An 18,454-nucleotide genomic window follows, 5' to 3' on the forward strand; every position below is an offset into this window, starting at 1 on the left:
ACCAGGATACAAAATTAATGCCAAGAAATCTATGGCATTTCTATATACCAATAGTGAACTTAGAGAAAGAGAGACTAAAAAAGCAATCCCATTTACCATCGTACCAAAAAAAATTAAGATACCTAAAAATAAACTTAACTAAGGAGGTAAAAGACCTATACGCGGAAAACTACAGGACACTGAAAAAAGAGATAGATGAAGACATAAACAGATGGAAGAACATACCATGTTCATGGATTGATAGAATCAACATCATTAAAATGTCCATACTACCCAAAGCAATCTATAGATTCAATGTACTCCCCATTAAAATACCAACAGCATATTTCACAGACCTAGAAAGAACTCTCCAAAAATTCATCTGGAATAAAAAAAAGACCCCGAATAGCCACAGCAATCCTGAGAAAGAAGAACAAAGTAGGTAAGATCTCAATACCAGATTTCAAGCTGTATTACAAAGCCACTGTTCTCAAAACAGCCTGATACTGGCACAAGAACAGATATATAGACCAATGGAATAGAATAGAGAACCCAGATATTGACCCAAACCACTATGCTCAATTAATATTTGACAAAGGAAACATGAACATACAATGGAGTCAAGACAGTCTCTTCAATAAATGGTGTTGGAAAAATTGGTCAGATGCATGCAAAAAAAATGAAACTAGACCATCAACTTATACCATACACAAAAATAAACTCAAAATAGATAAAGGACTTAAACATAAGCCGGAAACCATAAAAATACTAGAGGAATCCACAGGCAGAGAAATATCAGACATATGCCCAAGCAATTTCTTCACTGATACTGCTCCTAGGACAATCAAAACTAAAGAGAAAATTAACAAATGGGACTACATCAAAATAAAAAGCTCTTTCACAGCAAAAGAAACCATCAACAAAACAAGAAAGCCCACTCTATGGGAGAACATATTTGCAAATGTTATCACTGATAAAGGTTTAATCTCCAACATCTACAGGCAACTTATACAACTTAATAAAAGGAAGGTAAATGATCCAATAAAAAAAAATGGGCAACGGACCTAAATAGAATCTTTTTAAAAGAAGACAGAAGGAAGGCCAAGAGACATATGAAAACATGCTCAAAGTCACTAATTATCCAAGAGATGCAAATCAAAACGACAATGCAGTACCATCTCACACCTGTCAGAATGGCAATCATCAACAAATCAACACTGGACAAAACAATGATTCATGTTCCAGGCAGAACAGGACAGTGCGAAATTTCCTCTTGATATACAGAATGATACAAATTTGAAACTTATGAATTGTTTATTTCTGGAATTTTCCATTTAACATTTTTAGACTGCATTTGACTGTGGGTAATTAAACCACCAAAAACAAAACCATGGATCAATGGGACTACTCAATATTTCTTGTCTGCTAAGTTCATCTGACTTTTTAATTCCAGTATTTTTTTAAGTTCTAAAATGTCCACTTGACATTTTAGATTCCAGTGTCTAATAATAATATTCATATTTTCATACATTTTCTTAAACTTTTCTCTATTATCTTTAACTTAAGAATAATTACTTTATAGTTCTTGTCTATTAACTTCAATGTTTGGAGTAACTGTGGGCTTTTAAAATTTTATTTTCCACTCTTTCTCCTATTTGTTTCATTTTTCCTGCACCCATAATTATAATTTTTATTATATTCTTGTTAGTATGTATAAAAGAACTGTAGAGCCTGGGGGCCTCCCAGAAGGTTCCTTCTTTCATTTGTTAAGCTAAAAAGCTGAGATGCAGATCCTGTCATTGAAATCAAGGACTGAGCTGGGTAAGGGCTGGATTGCAACTTTAATTAGACTCAACCCATCTCAGGTTTCTATCATCTCAATGGTGATATCTGACATATGTCTTTGCAAGAGTCTACTTCCAACAGGACTCTGACTTCCAAGCATTTCAAGACTATATGATATTACCTCCTATTTTTTAGTGACATTTTGCACCCAGCCTCATGTGCTGTTGTACTAAAAAAAATATCTCAGTGGGAAGGATGAATATTTTCAGATTTTGTCCTTCTCTTGATTTTACTTTGTTATGCTAGCTCTTACAACTACCCAAAGTGCTGGGTTTTCTTCCTCCCAGGACAATAATTAGTCTAGGACAAGTAGACGTAAGCCCTAGACTCAGCTCACCTAGTAATCATGCTATGGTATTTGAATTAAGACCTGTCTCTTTCCTCCCCCGTGTAAATGCTGTAAGAGGGAAATATTACTCCAGATTGGTGAAGCTAAAAACACAGGGCTCCCTCTTCCTTTTATTCTCAGAGGGCTACCTTCCCAGGAAGGGTAAGAAGTCAGCTTTTCACATCTTGCCCCCACACATGTTGCTGATGCTGAGTATTGAGAGATGAGAACTCCCTTCTTCTTTTTAAAAATAAAAATCTTAATTTTTTGACTGATGAGAGAGAGAGAGAGAGAGAGAGAGAGAGAGAGAGAGAGAGAGAGATTTGTTGTTCCACTTATTTATGCATTCATTGGTTGTTTCTTGAATGTGACCTGACCAGAGATCAAATCTGTAACCTTGGCATATCAGGATGATGCTCTAATGAACTGAGCTACCAGACCAGGGCAGGAACTCTCTTCTTTTACCCAGTCCCCATTTATGCATTGGAAGATCTTCAACAACAACACTGGAACACTAAGAACCAGATTGTCCTTGACTCATTCCTGCTACTGCTACTAGCAAACTAGTGCTCCTAATTTGGGGGAGTGTCACTGAGAGAGAAGAGCACAGTGTCCCCAAAGGCATCTCCACAGTCAGCTAAGAGATTTTGTCTGAGGAAGCAGAAAGCCATAAAGGATAGAGCTCCAATATTTTCCCAAAGGAAATGACTTCATTTGCAGCAGTGTAGAGAAACCTGAGGGACATTATCAAAAACAGTGGCGGTTATAGTAAAAAGTAATTGGGAGAGATTGGCAGATGCATGTAGGCTAAACTGTAGGCTAACTAGGATTGCAGGAGTAAAATAGGGAGACAGCTGAGAAGAGCCCTTCTGGGGTCTGAACATCTCAAACAGGACTTCCGAAATTATCACTTCAAAAGAGAATGAACTTGAATAGATGGGCCTGCAGCAGCAATTTATACCCCATTGTATTGTTGAAAACAACAGTGATATCAGCCAGCCTTAAGAGCCAAGTATGGTCATGGAAAAAGACCATCAAAGAGAGCCCTAGAAAAACCACTGTCATTCAGCATGACTACACACACCTAAGGTTAAGGAACAACACTATAACCTTCACACTGAAAGGAAATTGACTTCACAAAAATAGTTTATCCATGTAAAAAAACAACAACAACCCAACCACAATCAAGCAAACAATCATTTTTTAATAAGGCCTATTGAACCGCATCCAGCACGGCCAGGGGTGAACCTGAGGAGGGTAGGTGAAGGATTAAAGAAAACAGACAAGAGAATACAGTTGGGACCAGGTGGATCACTGTGCCTGGATGAGGAAACAGTGACACAGGCTGTAAGCTGAAGCTTTATTTTATAGTCAGATCACACAAAGCAAAACAAAGGCAAGATGTTTACAATGTTCTTGAGAATTTCAAATCTGCTTCTTTCCTGTTGTTGCCATTCTCTGCTCTCTATCAAGCTTTGTTTAGGCAGCACTTGCTGTACCCCCTGCAGCCCACATCCCTTAGCTACCTAGGACTGCAGGGTCAGACTATAAGGTCAAGCTTACAATCATAGCCTGTTGGCTATAATTGTGCTGGGAGGGCTTTGCCCTCCAAGCTGGGACTTGTATGTGGCTTTGCCACAAGTCAGTCTGAGGCTTGAGCCTGTCCGAATGCTGTAGCCTCTCTCCACAGCCCATACTAGGGGTAATTAGAATTCCTATAACGTATTACCTTAAATTTCCAGTTTAACAAGTATTAGAAAAGGAAACAGGAGCATGTGATCTATATAGAGGGGACGGGGGGAGAGCAAGCAACTGAAACTGCTTATAAGAGGAATGAAGTTTTTAACCATGGCTAACTTTTACTTCATAGTGGAAGAAAAGAATGAAAAGTACTTGATAATTCAACTACATATTTAAGATTTCTTAACATTTAAAGCTATAGATAAAACTCCTGAAGAAAACACACAACTCCTTCTAGATATTACATCTGCTCAATGGGCAACATAATAAGAACTAATGTAGGCTTATTTTAAGGACACCAGGCCTGAAAGATATTAGACTGGGCAGTATAGGTTATTCATTATAAACCAGCTGCTTAATCCTTAGTCTTTAAATTAGTACATCAACGTTTTGTGTGTTTTTTTTTTCAAATGAAGAGGTAAAAATTCCATTAATTTGCAGCAGTGCATCAAGCTTTCTGCCACACTTTCTTGTTGTCAGTGTTTAACTTAGAAGGCACCCAAATATCAATCCTCTATTGCATTTCCATGCCTAATATGTACTGTGCATCTCTGCCCAAGCTCTTCATTCTTCTACTTTCAAAAACATTTTGCTGTACTCTCTGGAAATGGCAGTCCATAATCATGAAATTCCTCTGTATTCTTAATAGAATTTGGAATGTTTTCTTCAAATATTCCTTATGCCTCAAAATATTTCCTTCTCTTTCTTGACATCATACTGTGTTTGTTTTTATTTATTTTTTCTTTTTCTCCTATAGATAAACTATTCATTCTCAATTTTCTTTGTAGACACCATAATCATTTTCAGATCATTCTCAAACTTCTTGTCTGAGTTCAATACTCATCAACCTATCTTCCTATCTATCTAAATAATTTGACATATTTTTTTCAGATTCAGATTCCCAATATGAGCTTAAGGCTTATATATACAATCATCTATCTAATATATCCAATTAGATAGCTCAATGGAAGTTCAAATTCAACTGCCCACCTCAAATCTTGTTCTTTCAGTGTTTTCTCCATTCAGTTGCCCAGACCAGAAACCCAGGAACCATCATTGATACCTCCCATTCTCTCATATCCCATACTTATTCCATCAACAAATTCACCTGCTCTTCCCCTCTGAGTCTTTCTTGATTCATTTGGCTCATCAAAGTGTTTGTGGTTCTTAACATAGCACATACATACTCAATAAATACTTTTGGAACAATGTGTGCCAGAATGTACTACAACTAAGGTTGACTGAAACCATTGATTGGTGTGCTGAATTAAATATGTCCATCATTCATCTTATCACATAATTAGAACTATAAATGTTGTTTTCCAATGATGATTTCTTATGCATATCTGTATCCTCATTATCTAGCACGGTGGGTAGAATATAGTAGGCATTGAATTCATTTTTTCTTCAAAAGAATGAAAAAATGAGTGAGTGACTGTCTCTCTTGTGTATTAGGTAAATGTAATTCTGCAAGATTGGTTGACTGAAACCATTGATTGGTGTGCTGAATTAAATATGCCCATCATTCATCTTTATCTTTCTGTATAATAAGTATAAACAGTATTTAAAAACCATTGAAACTGAAATTTTGTTTCCAGTTTTATTTAGGCATCCCTCTCACATGTTTTTACTGTACTTACCACTTTTATACACAGTACTGGATTAAACATTTCTATGTTTATATCATTTCAACTTTATATCATGACTCTTATTCCTTACCAAGGCTCTGAATTTGATACATCCGTTTGGCACTGACTACACATTGATGCTTAGTGTATTTTTCTATCTCTGATTTCATGTACTGCAACTAAGGAGGGAAAGTGGCTTCACATCCATCATATATAGCCTAAGAGGCTCATAAAGTCCACATTCTTTCTCAGAGTTGACCAGTTGTCACACAGAAAGAGGATTGAACAAAATGAAGGTATTTTATTACCCAATATATAAAAAAGTAACCATAACATCTATAGAATGGAATACTATGCTGCCATAAAAAAGAAGGAATTATTACCATTTGTAGGCACCTGGATGGAATTAGAGAACATTATGCTAAGTGAAATAAGCCAGTCAATGAAAGAAGAATACCACATGATCTCACTCATTTGGGGATAATGAAAAACATTATAAACTGATGAACAAAAAGATAGTTACAGAGGCAGTAAAGCATCAAACAGACTGTCAAATTACAGCGGGAAGGTTAGGGAGAGGTGGGGGAAATAAGAGATCAACTGAAGGACTTTTATGCATGCATATAAGAGTAACCAACGGATGCAAAACATTGGGGGGTGAGGGCATGTATGGGAGTGGGGTGGGGGGGCAATGGTAAGATATGTACACATATAATACCTTAATAAAAAAATTAAAAAAAAGAAAAAAAAGTAACCATAGTATTTATTTAGATGATTAATAAAGAAGAATTTACTTTTCAGAAAAAAGTATTGTGTGTATGTGTGTGTGTGTCTGTGTAAAGAGAGGGAACTCCAAAAATATACTTAATAATGAAATTCTGATGTGTTTGAAATATCAAAAGAGACTACTACAATTAAATCTGCTCCCCAGAATTGAACAAAAAATTTTAACTTCCTTTCTTATAAATAAATATGTAGATAAATGGGAGAAAACAATGAAAAATAGCTCTACAGAAGAATAATAAATAATTGACAAAATGACAATGAATACTTTTTAAGAGTTTTACTATACAAATATCAAAAAGATAAAGATGAATGATGGGCATATTTAATTCAGTAAATGTCAGCCTGAAATTATACCTATATTATTCAAAGAAAAGTTTAAATAATATAAATAAAACCTTCAAAGTGAATTATTAAAAAATAGGTAGAGAGGAGGAGTGCATCATTTCATCTGAAAGTATAAAAGAGTGATAAGTACAGGTTTCTCCATTGTTTCCTGGCATAAGGTCATAGCTTTCAATCATGATCTCTTTCTGATTTCTTACACAATACAGATGTCTTTCAAATGAAAGCAAATATACTTTTTTGGGCCAGAGACTCATTGGTTATCATTCCCCTGTTAAGTTCCAGTGAAGCTGATACAATCTAGCTCAAAGATTTTTGACATAGTGCAACTTTAGGTGATAGCTTAAGATTTTTTTTATATACATGCTTTGCCTAATGTATGCATTTATACTTGAGTTTGTCTGTCTATTATTTCCCCACTTCATTTGGCTCTTTCTCATAAAAGTATAATACCTTAGCCCAGCTGATGTGGCTCAGTGGCTGAGCGTCAACCTATGAACCAAGGAGTCATGGTTCGATTCTCAGTCAGGGCACATGCCCAGATTGCGGGCTCAGTCCCCAGTGTGGGTGTGCAGGGGGCAGTGGATCAGTGATTCTCATCATTGATGTTTCTATCTCTCTCTCCTTCTCCTTTCCTCTCTGAAATCAATAAAAATAAAGAGAAAGGGTCACAATATTAAACAAGGCTGCATTGTTTATCTCTATCACTGTGTATAATACTTTAGCTCGTACACACCTTCAAGTTTAGGAAAGATTCAACATAGGGAGAAGGGAATAAATCAATAACACTGTATTCCTTATCTATTTCTGAATAATAAAATATGCAAAACTTAGTGACTTAAAACAGCATTTATTATGTCTCCATTTTTGTGGTTCAGGCATAGCTTAACTGATCCCTGCATCTCAGGGCCCTTAACAAAACTTTAGTCAGGAGACCTGGCTCAACCTGAGTGTTTGGGATGGGGATCAGAGGGGCAGGATCCATTTTTAAACTCACTCATATGGCCATTGGTAGGCCTCAGTTCTTCACATTCGGATGACAAGAGATATTGGTTACTGGTCAGTTTCTATTGGGGCCACACACAACATGGTATCTTGCTTTTGAGAAAAATAGAGATGAGATATAGAGATAGAGATAGAGATAGAGATAGAGATAGAGATAGAGATAGAGATAGAGATAGAGATAGAGAGAGAGAGAGAGAGAATGAATCAAGTGTAAAGCTATAGATCATTTGGAAGCCAATCTCAGAAGTGACATATTATGTTTGTTACAAACTATTCAATATGTCCAGCCAACACTGAAGGGAAAAGAATTACACAAATGTGTGAATTCCTGGATGTGGGGAGCATTAGGGCCCATCTTGGGTTTTATTGGGACAAATACCACAGAAAAGCAGAACAGGATAAGACTGTAAGTAAAAAGTGAATTCTAGAACTTGATATATCACTTTAGATCAAGCATCTTTTGGTTATAAAAAATAATATGATCATAAAAATCTCTGCATAATTATTTGACCTTGGACCATTATAAAATACTTTCACTAGTTACTGGATAGCTATTCTTCTATGTCAAGGATCAGGAAACTATGGGCATATAGCTGTGTTTTTGTAAATAAAATTTTATTGGAACAGGGTCATGCCCATTTACATATTGTCTATGGCTACTTTTGTGCTGTAACAACAGAGATGAGTAGTTGCTACTATAACCTATGAAATGCAGAGACTGATTCTTTAAAAAATTGTTACAGAACTATGTCAATGATTATGAGTGTCTGCAAAAAGTCAAGATTTTGTGAATTTTTCCTTATAGTACAGACCCAATTCTCACCATTTCACATCTAGTAAATAACTATCTAGTAAGTCCATCTCAATTAGACATTACACCATCCAGGAAGCCTTTCCGAACCACTAAGGATGAGTTAGAGAGCCTTCCTCTGTGCTACTGTGGTACTATATACATATATCTCAATAGTACTCAGTATATTGTATCTTTTTATCAAGGTAAAATTCACAAACATAAAATTCACCATTGTAACCAGTTTAAAGTATGCAGTTCAGTGGCTCTAAGTACATTTATAGTATTGTATAACCATCACCATTACCTAATTCCAGAACATTTTCATAACTACAAAAAGAAACCCCATACCCATTAAGTAGTCATTCTCCATTCTCCTCCTCCTGAAACCTATGGCAATCTCCTTTTTATCTTTATGAATTTGCCTAATCTGGATATTTTATATAAATGTAATCATGTAATATGTGGGCTTTTATGTCTGGTTTCTTTCACTTAGCATAATGTTCTCAAGATTCATCCATATTTGTAGCATACATCAGTGCTTAATTTTTTAATTCTTTTTTCATTCTATGCACATACAATATTCTGTTTCTATATTCATTAAGTGATGTATATTTGGGTTATGGGTTATTTCTGCTTTTTAGCTAATATGCCTAAAGCTTCTATGCACATTTGTTTGAACACCTGTTTTCAATTCTCTCTGTTGTTTACCTAGGAGTGGGATTGCTGGATCATATTGTAATTCATTATTTAATCATTTGAGGAATAGCCAAGCTGTTTTGCATAGTAGTTGCACCATTTTACATTCCTACCAGCACTGTGTGAGGGTTGTAATTTCTTTTAAATCTTTATTGTTGAAATTATTACATATGTCCCCTTTTACCCCATTGCCCTCTCCCTCCAACCCCCCCCCCGGCTTCTAATTTCTATACATCTTTGCCAACCCTTGTTATTTTCCATCTATCTATCTATCTATCTATCTATCTATCTATCTATCTATCTATCATCTATCTATCTATCATCTATCTATCTATCTATCTATCTATCTATCTATCTATCTATCATCTATCATCTCTATATATAGCCTATATAATAAAAGCCTAATAAGCTTACTGTCTGGTCATCCAGTAGTCCGTTCAACCAATCAAAGCGTAATATGCTAATGATATGCTAAGGCTACTCAACTGCTCGCTATAATGTGCACTGACCACCAGGGGGCAGACACTCTGACTGGTAGGTTAGCTTGCTGCTGGGGTCCGGCTGATCAGGACTGAAAGAGATGGGCTGGACATGCCCTGGAGCCCTCCCATGGTCCTTCCCCAGCTGGCCAAGCTCCTGCATCCCTCCCAGCCATGATCATGCACCATTGAGGTCCCTTGGCCTGGCCTGTGCCCTCTCACAATCTGGGACCCCTCAGGGGATGTCAGAGAGCTGGTTTCGGCCCGATGGCTGAATGACTGGTTGCTATGACACACACTGACTACAGGGGGAAGACAGTCAATGCAGGAGCTGCCCCCTGGTGGTCAGTGCTCTCCCACAGGGGGAGTGCCACTCAGCCAGAAGACAGGCTCATGGCTGGAGAGCGCCTCTCACACCTCCTCAGCAGCGCTAAGGATTTCTGACTGACAGCTTAGGCCTGCTCCCTGAGGACTCCCAGACTGCAAGAGGGCACAGGCCTGGCTGAGGGACCCCTCCCCTGAGTGCACGAATTTTGTGCACTAGGCCTCTAGTCCTCTAGTGTGTGTGTGTGTGTGTGTGTGTGTGTGTGTGTGTGTGTGTGTATACACTGAGTGGCCAGATTATTATGATCTCTGAATGCATAATAATCTTAATAATCTGGCCAATCTAATATATTAGAGGCCTGGTGCATGAATTCGGGGGCCTGGTGCATGGGTGGGGTCCAGCCAGTCTGGCCACAGGGAGGGGACATGGGTGGTTGTCCAGCCTGCCTGCTGGTCGAGGGGACAATTTGCATATTAGCCTTTTATTATATAGGATATACACTGAATGGCCAGATTATTATGTGTTCAGAGATCATAATAATCTGGCCACTCAGTGTGTGTGTGTATATATTCCCCATTGCCCTCTCCCTCCAATCCCCCCACCAGGTTGTAATTTCTATACATCTTTGCCAACCCAGCCTGCACCCTCTCCAATCTGGGACCCCTTGTGGGATTGGGCCGAAACTGGCAGTTGGACATCCCTCTCACAATCCGGGACCACTGGCTCCTAACTGCTCACCTGCCTGGCAGTCTGATCACCCCTAATTGCCTCTGCCTGCCAGCCTGATTGCCCCTAATTGCCCCCCTGCTGGCCTGGTCACCTCCAACTGCCCCCCTCTGCCAGCCTGGTTGACCCTAACTGCCCCCCCATTGGCCTGGTCGCCCCTTAGTGCCCCCCTGCCAGCCTGGTTGCCCCCAACTGCCCCCCCTGCCAGCCTGGTCACGCCCAACTGCCCCCTCACTGGCCTGGTCACCCCCAACTGCCCCCCCACTAACCTGGTCATCCCTCACTGCCCCCCCCTGCTGGCCTGGTTGCTCCTCACTGTCCCCCCTGCCAGCCTGATTGCCCCTAACTGCCCCCCATGCCGGCCTGGTCACCCCCAACTGCCTCCCTGCTGGCCTGGTCACCCACAACTGCCCCTCGCCGGCCTGGTGGCCCCCAACTGCCCCCCCCTGCTGGCTTGGTCGCCCCTCACTGCCCCCATTACTGGACTGGTTGCCCCCAACTGCCCTCCCCACCAGCCTGGTTGCCCCCAACTTCCCCCTGCCAGCCTGGTTGCCCCTCACTGCCCCCCTCTTCTGGCCTGGTCACCCCTCACTGCCCCAACTGCCAACCTGGTTGCCCCATGCAGCCTGTTGGTCAGTCATTTGGTCGTCCCTCGCTAACCCCCCTGCCGGCCTGGTAGCCCCATGCAGCCTGCTGGTCAGTTGTTTGGTCATCCCTTGCTAACCACCTTGCTGGCCTTGTTGCCTCATGCAGCCTGCTGTTTGGTTGTTACTGTGAGTGCGTTGTGACCAATTTGCACATTACCCTTTTATTAGTATAGATATCTCCTAATAGTTGTGAAGTGCTATCATATTGCAGTTTTAATTTGCATTTCTATAATGACTAATGATGTTGAACTTCTTTTCATGTGCTTAATGATTATTTGCTGGCCCCATAGAATGAGTTAGTAAGTGTTCCCTCTGTTGTATTTTTAGGAAGAGTATGAGAATGATTGGTGTTAATTCTTCTTTAAACCTTTGGTAGAGTTGACCAGTGAAGAGCTCTCCTTTTTGGGAGGTTTTGATGACTGATTCAATTTCTTTAGTTGTTATAGATCTATTCAAATTATCTAATTGGTTGACATACAATTGATCATAAAATTATCTTAATAATACTATTTATTTCTTTATCATAAGTGGTAATAGTAATATCCCCACTTTTATTTCTGATTTTACTTATTTATATCATCTTTTTTTCTTAGTCAGTGTAAGCTAAAAGTTTGTCAAATTGTTGTTCTTTTCAAACAACCAACTTTTGGTTTCATTAATTCTATTATGTTTTATTCTCTGTTTTGTTTACCTCTCTTGGAATTATTATTATCACCTTCCTTCTGTTATCTTTGGGTTTAGTTTGCTCTTGTTTTCCAGTTTCTTATGATACAAAATTAGGTTATTGATGTGAGATCTTTCTTCTTTTTAATGTAATAACTTACAACTGCTCTTGCTGAATCCCCTAAGTTTTGGTGTATTGTGCTTTTATTTTCATTTGTCTAAAAGTTTTTTTATCATCTTGTATTTTCTGTTGTGACCTATTGGTTATTTAAAAGTATGTTGTTTAATTTCCATGTGCTTATGACATTTTCAATTTTACTTCTGTTATTGATTTATAGTTTTATTTCATTTTGGTCAGAGAAAATAATTTTTATAATTTCAACCTTCTTAAATGTATTGAGACTTGATTTGTGGCTCAACATTTGATGTATCCCTTTTGCATGTATCATGGGAGCCACATTTTGAAGAAAGAAGTATCACAAGATGAAAGGAACTGGGATTACTGAGTCATTACTTAGAGGAAATCTACACAGGGGAGTGATTTGATCCATTTTGACCAGTGACATAATTCAGAAATAAGTTTTAATATATGTTAAGCCACTAATAGTTAGAAGTTTTCATAGCAGCCACTATCACTTACCCTGACTAATACAGATTACTAATACAGTATTTTGAATGACAGACTCAATGACTCAAATATTTTAATAGATTGGTACTATAGATCAAATCAAACAAAAATACTGTAATAAGCACAATTGCAAGTCTTCCACATGTGTCTGCATTAAATAACAATCTACACAATTCTATATTGATATGCAATTAAATTTAAATTCAATGTAGTAAATTGTGAAGATTCAGGGCTGTATAATGGTGCTATTATTGCCTCGAGGTTTGGTGAGATCACTGTCACCAGAGACATCCAAATGAAGGTTGCACGGATTCATGCTTTAGACTGGAGTTCAACTGCATTATCTGTGAGGGACCTTCCTATTTTTGACAGTCTATGATCCTAGAAAATTTAATTAATAGTGTGTGGAGGAGCTGAGTGGTTGACTAAGAGTGGTTAACTGACTATGTTACTCCAGTTAAGCAATGGAAAGACCCTCAGCTCTGGTGGAGGGCTGTTGGAGGGATAGAACAAAAAAGAAAAAAAAAATGGAGAAAGAACTCACTGACATGGACAACAGTGTGGTTATTGTAGGGTGGAAGAGGGTGGAGGTGGAAGAGGGTAGGGAGGGGGGTAAATGGTGATGGAAAAAATAAAGAAAAAAATACCCTCAGAATTTCAGTGCCTTACAAAAACAAAGATTTATTTCTCATTCACCTTATATATCTTTTGTACCTAACCCTTGGCTGTGCTCTATGGTTTCGTCATTCAAAGTATCAGGTTGAAGGAACATCCTTTATCTGAGGCATGCATGGCTTTTTGAAGAGCAAAAGGAGCAATGGTAGAGGCACTCAATGTCTCATCATTTCTGCCTGAATGAGGTATATGCCCTTTCCACTCACATTCTATTAGCATAAGCAAGTCACATGGATAAGCCTGACAGCAATACAGTAGAGATGATAATTTCTCTACCTGGGTAGGCCTCAGGGAAATAGTGATGAACCTTATAGAGTGGGGTAGAGAATATTTTGAACAAATAATACAATCTACCACAGTTACATATGACACTCCCACCCAGAACTGATCTTTTTATATGTGGAGTAGGCACGTGAGTATGAATTTGTAAAGTCAGCCCTCTTTCTAAATATCTCTTCAGTGTATGAGTGGTTCTACCCTCAAGCGAGTTAATTTGAGTTCTTGTGCATCAACAATGGCACAGAGAAATAGCAATTTTGACTGAGAAAAGAAGGTTAAAAAAAGCTCCCAGTTTCCATTTTTAATCCCAGATCCATAGAGTATGAATATTTTTAAGAGCACTTTAAAGGCAAATTTCTAGCCCCGAGATGTCACAAAAGGAGAACCTCATCTAAGATAATTAGACTTTTGATTTGCTAAACAGCTTTGTTACTGCTCAACAACCTCAAGTCCCTTTTTTTTTCTGGTTTGAACTAGGTTTCACACTATAATTTTTGTTCTCTTCAATCTTGGTCTTTGTCCTATGGCTGGCTGGCTCTTTATCTAGTTCTGGCTCCTTTAACATTTGATTTTCTTTCTGTCACTAATACTCTGCTCAAAAATATTCCTTGTGTAGCTTTTTTGCCTATAGACTGGCATCATTTCTTCCTTTTCTCTTCAGTTCTCCAGGTCTTGCTTAATTTTTATTGAATAATTCACTCATCTGGTTACCCCAGTGGTCGGCAAACTGTGGCTCGCGAACCACATGCGGCTCTTTGGCGCCTTGAGTGTGGCTCTTCCACAAAATGCCACGTGCGGGCGCGCACGTACAGTGAGATTGAAACTTCGTGGCCCTTGCGCAGAAGTTGGTTTTCGGCTCTCAAAAGAAATTTCAATCGTTGTACTGTTGATATTTGGCTCTGTTGACTAATGAGTTTGCCGACCACTGGGTAACCCAACTCCGTAATTCTCAGCTTCTAGTTTAGACACTAGGTGGTGCTATGCTTTTATTGCTGGTCTAGGTTTAACTCCTTGGAATAGTATCATTGATTCTGGCAAATGGGGTGATTTTGAAGAATATAGACTATCAGAAATGGGGAAAGGCTTGGGAACCATGGTGTAGGTGAAAATAATTTGAATACACAGCAATAAATGGGCATTACTAATAAAACTAGGCCCTGGAAGAGACCAAAGTTGAGAGAATGCACTGTAAATATGTCACTTGGGAGAAAATAAGTGAAAATTCAAAAAGGAGAGGAAATTAGAAAGAAATTGGTGCTCTTATAAGCAAGTATAATATAATGACTGAAGGAATCCTTTCATGAGGGCCTTACTTTTTTCAATAAAGAGGGCTGAGAGTGAGGGATATATGGGAGATCAAGAATTTAACTAAATGAACATTATTTGGAATAGCCACTTCAGGAATTGCTTAAGAAGCTGTCTAAAGACAGACACCTTCTATTATAGAGCATTAACCAGTAGCTGTGATAACTTAGGGTCAAAAAATAAATCACAGAAGCAGGAAGAATACACCATCAATGTGTACAATATTTTTTTGTACCATGAGACCCAAGTTGGAGCTATGGATTTGTTTTGTGTATTTTAAGTTTACCTAATGTTAATCTTATAATGTTTCCAGATTTATTGATTTATTTTTAAACACTAGCTATGCAAGAAAATGGAAACCTAAGAACTATTTCCATGCCATTCTTTAACATCTGAAAGCAAAAGACAACCAAAATAGTCCATAGTTAAATGAATGGAAAGGGTATAACTTCACAGCTGGAAACTGGATTTGACAGTGAGTACCAGTGACTGACTATTTCCTATGGAGGATATCACAAAGTAATACAGCAGCAGGCGAAACAACACTCTTTGTAACATATTGTACTGGCTTCATTTATCTGTTCAATGAATAGGAAATCTAGTTAAGCCACAGTGCCAAGATATGCTATTTCTTTCACCTCAAATGCATTTTTCATATTGCCTTTGTGATAATGGGGAAAAAAGTGTAATAAACAAAAAGAATGTCTTTTATGCCACATAATACTTAATTCATGCAGTGAAGCTAAGCTACAAGCTGAGGTTTCTGTTTGGGTTTTAAGAAACTGAATAATTTAAAATTAATTTCAACAATGAGGCATTTAGAAAACAGATTTATAATCTTCATAATTAAATCTATACACTAGATAGTTTTATATGAAAAAATGAGAAAGTAGGGGAATATGGGAAATGTTTGCTATATTAAAATCATAAGTAAGGTACTTACACATGATGACAAAATTTATCATAAATTTTATCTGTTCTTTCCAGATTTATTATGTGAGCAGAACCTTTTGGTGTTCAGAGTTTTATTTCATTTTCAAATTTCTATTGTCCTCTGAGAAGCCATTGGGATAATATTCTCTAAAAGGTGCCTGATGTCAAAAGTAAGAAAAATAATAAAGTAGAATGTGTCCCCAAAAATGGGAATATAAAAATATAAAGAAATGCTAATTCTGATCCTTATTTGGGAGAGAGTGATGAGGGGATAAGCATTGTTACACATTTAATGTCAGCATAGTATCTCATTGATACACCATATAGCATGGTTATCCATGTTTTGTCAGATACATTATGTGATTCAACCATTTGTGTGCATCAAGGTTATTTAAGACATTAAGTAAATAGCAGAAGGGGTTGAAAACAATTTTACATTGAAGCCAGCATTGTATATACAATCTTACCAAAAGCAAGGACAATTTATAATCCAAGAGATGGGCATAACATATCATTTTAAAAGCATTCAAATTCCCTGGACGTAACCAAAGGCTATCAGTTTTCACTGTAACAGATAAAAATTTTATTTAATTGGTGCTTTTTCAAACCACCTTGGCAATATGCGTAAATATAGTAGAAAACCATGCTATATCTATAAAATGGAAAAATAACTAGCCTTCATGTCTGGATAAAGAAATAACTTTCTTATAGAAAAGTGTGAGTGTGAGGCTAGATTTACACTGGAAATTTCTTCCTGACATACATGGCTTTGATTGATGATCATAGAATGCCAACTTATTCAAACACATCTGCACACACACTCAAACAAAATTTTAGAAAGGAATTGATTATTCTTTAACTTTGATACTCTGTTCAGAATATAAGAGAGTTATCAGAAAACTTGGTCACAACTCCCAGGTTACTGATATTAGCATTTTGTACGTCTAGGAAAAAGTATATTCTACAGTTTAGATATTTACAAAATAGAGAATTATCTACCATCTATAAAAGTTGCAACAAGGGAAAACACAAGTATTAAGTAGGAAAACTTTTCGTGATTTACAAGAACAATAACAATTTTATAGGTGGTCCCCTTTAAAGTACAGATGTGCTCTGGAAAAGTCTTAAAACACTTAAAAAATCTCACAGAATTCTATTGGCAATGAAGAGGTAAAGGGGGATTGGAGAGATTATTATCTAAGGAAACTGTGTGGTAAGGTATTTTGAAAGTGAATAATACATTGGAATATTTAATGTTATCCTTTTAAAATAAAGCTTATTTTTTAATTTTTCTTTTTTCTTTTTTTTTTTTACTGATTAAGGTATTACATATGTGTCCTTATTGCCCCCTCCCCCCCACTCATACCCTTACCCCCCTGGTGTCTGTGTCCATTGGTTATGCTTATATACATGTATACAAGTCCTTTGGTTGAAATCTTTTTCACCAACTCATATTAATGCTTTGGCCTGTCATAATGTTAACATTTGAAAAAGGCTTTGTTGACAAAACAACAAGAAAGCCCACTGTATGGGAGAACATATTTGCCAATGTTATCACCGATAAGGGTTTAATCTCCAACATTTACAGGGAACTCATACAACTTAACAAAAGGAAGATAAACAACCCAATCAAAAAATGGGCAACGGACCTAAATAGATACTTTTCAAAAGAAGACATAAGGAAAGCCAAGAGACATATGAAAACATGCTCAAAGTCACTAATCATCTGAGAGATGCAAATCAAAACGACAATGCAGTACTATCTCACACCTGCCAGAATGGCTATCATCAACAAATCAACAAACGACAAGTGCTGTTGAGGATGCAGAGAAAAAGGGACCCTCATGCACTGCTGGTGGGAATGCAAACTAGTTCAGCCACTGTGGAGAACAGTATGGAGTTTCCTCAAAAAACTGAAAATGGAACTCCCATTTGACCCAGTAATCCCACTCCTGGGAATATATCCCAAGAAGCTAGAATCACCAATCAGAAAGGATATATGCACCCCTATGTTCATAGCAGCATAATTCACCATAGCTAAGATTTGGAAACAGCCTAAATGCCCATCAGCAGATGAGTGGATTAAAAAACTGTGGTACATCTACACAATGGAATACTATGATAAAAAAGAAGGAATTCTTGCCATTTGCAACAGCATGAATGGAACTGGAGATCATTATGCTAAGTGAAATAAGCCAATCAGAGAAAGATACATATCACATGATCTTACTTATTTATGGAATACTAGAGGCCCGGTGCACAAAATTCGTGAAGGGGGGGTGTGTTCCTCAGCTCAGCCTGCACCCTCTTCAATCTAGGAACCCTTGAGAGATGTCCAACTGCTCGTTTAGGCCCGATCCCAGTAGGATCGGGCCTAAACAGGCAGTCGGACATCACTCTCACAATCCAGGACTGCTGGCTCCCAACTGCTCGCCTGCCTGCCTTCCTGATTGCCCCTAACCACTTCTGCCTGCCAGCCTGATAACCCCCTAACCACTCCCCTGCCAGCCTGATTGCCCCTAACTGCCCTCCCCTGCAGGCCTGGTCCCCCCCCAACTGCCCTCCCCTGCAGGCCTGGTCACCCCCAACTTCCCTCCTCTGCCGGCCTGGTCACCCCTAACTGCCCTCCCCTGGAGGCTTGATCACCCCCAA

Source organism: Plecotus auritus, assembly GCF_963455305.1.
Source record: "Plecotus auritus genome assembly, chromosome: X".
NCBI classification, from domain to species: Eukaryota; Metazoa; Chordata; class Mammalia; order Chiroptera; family Vespertilionidae; genus Plecotus; species Plecotus auritus.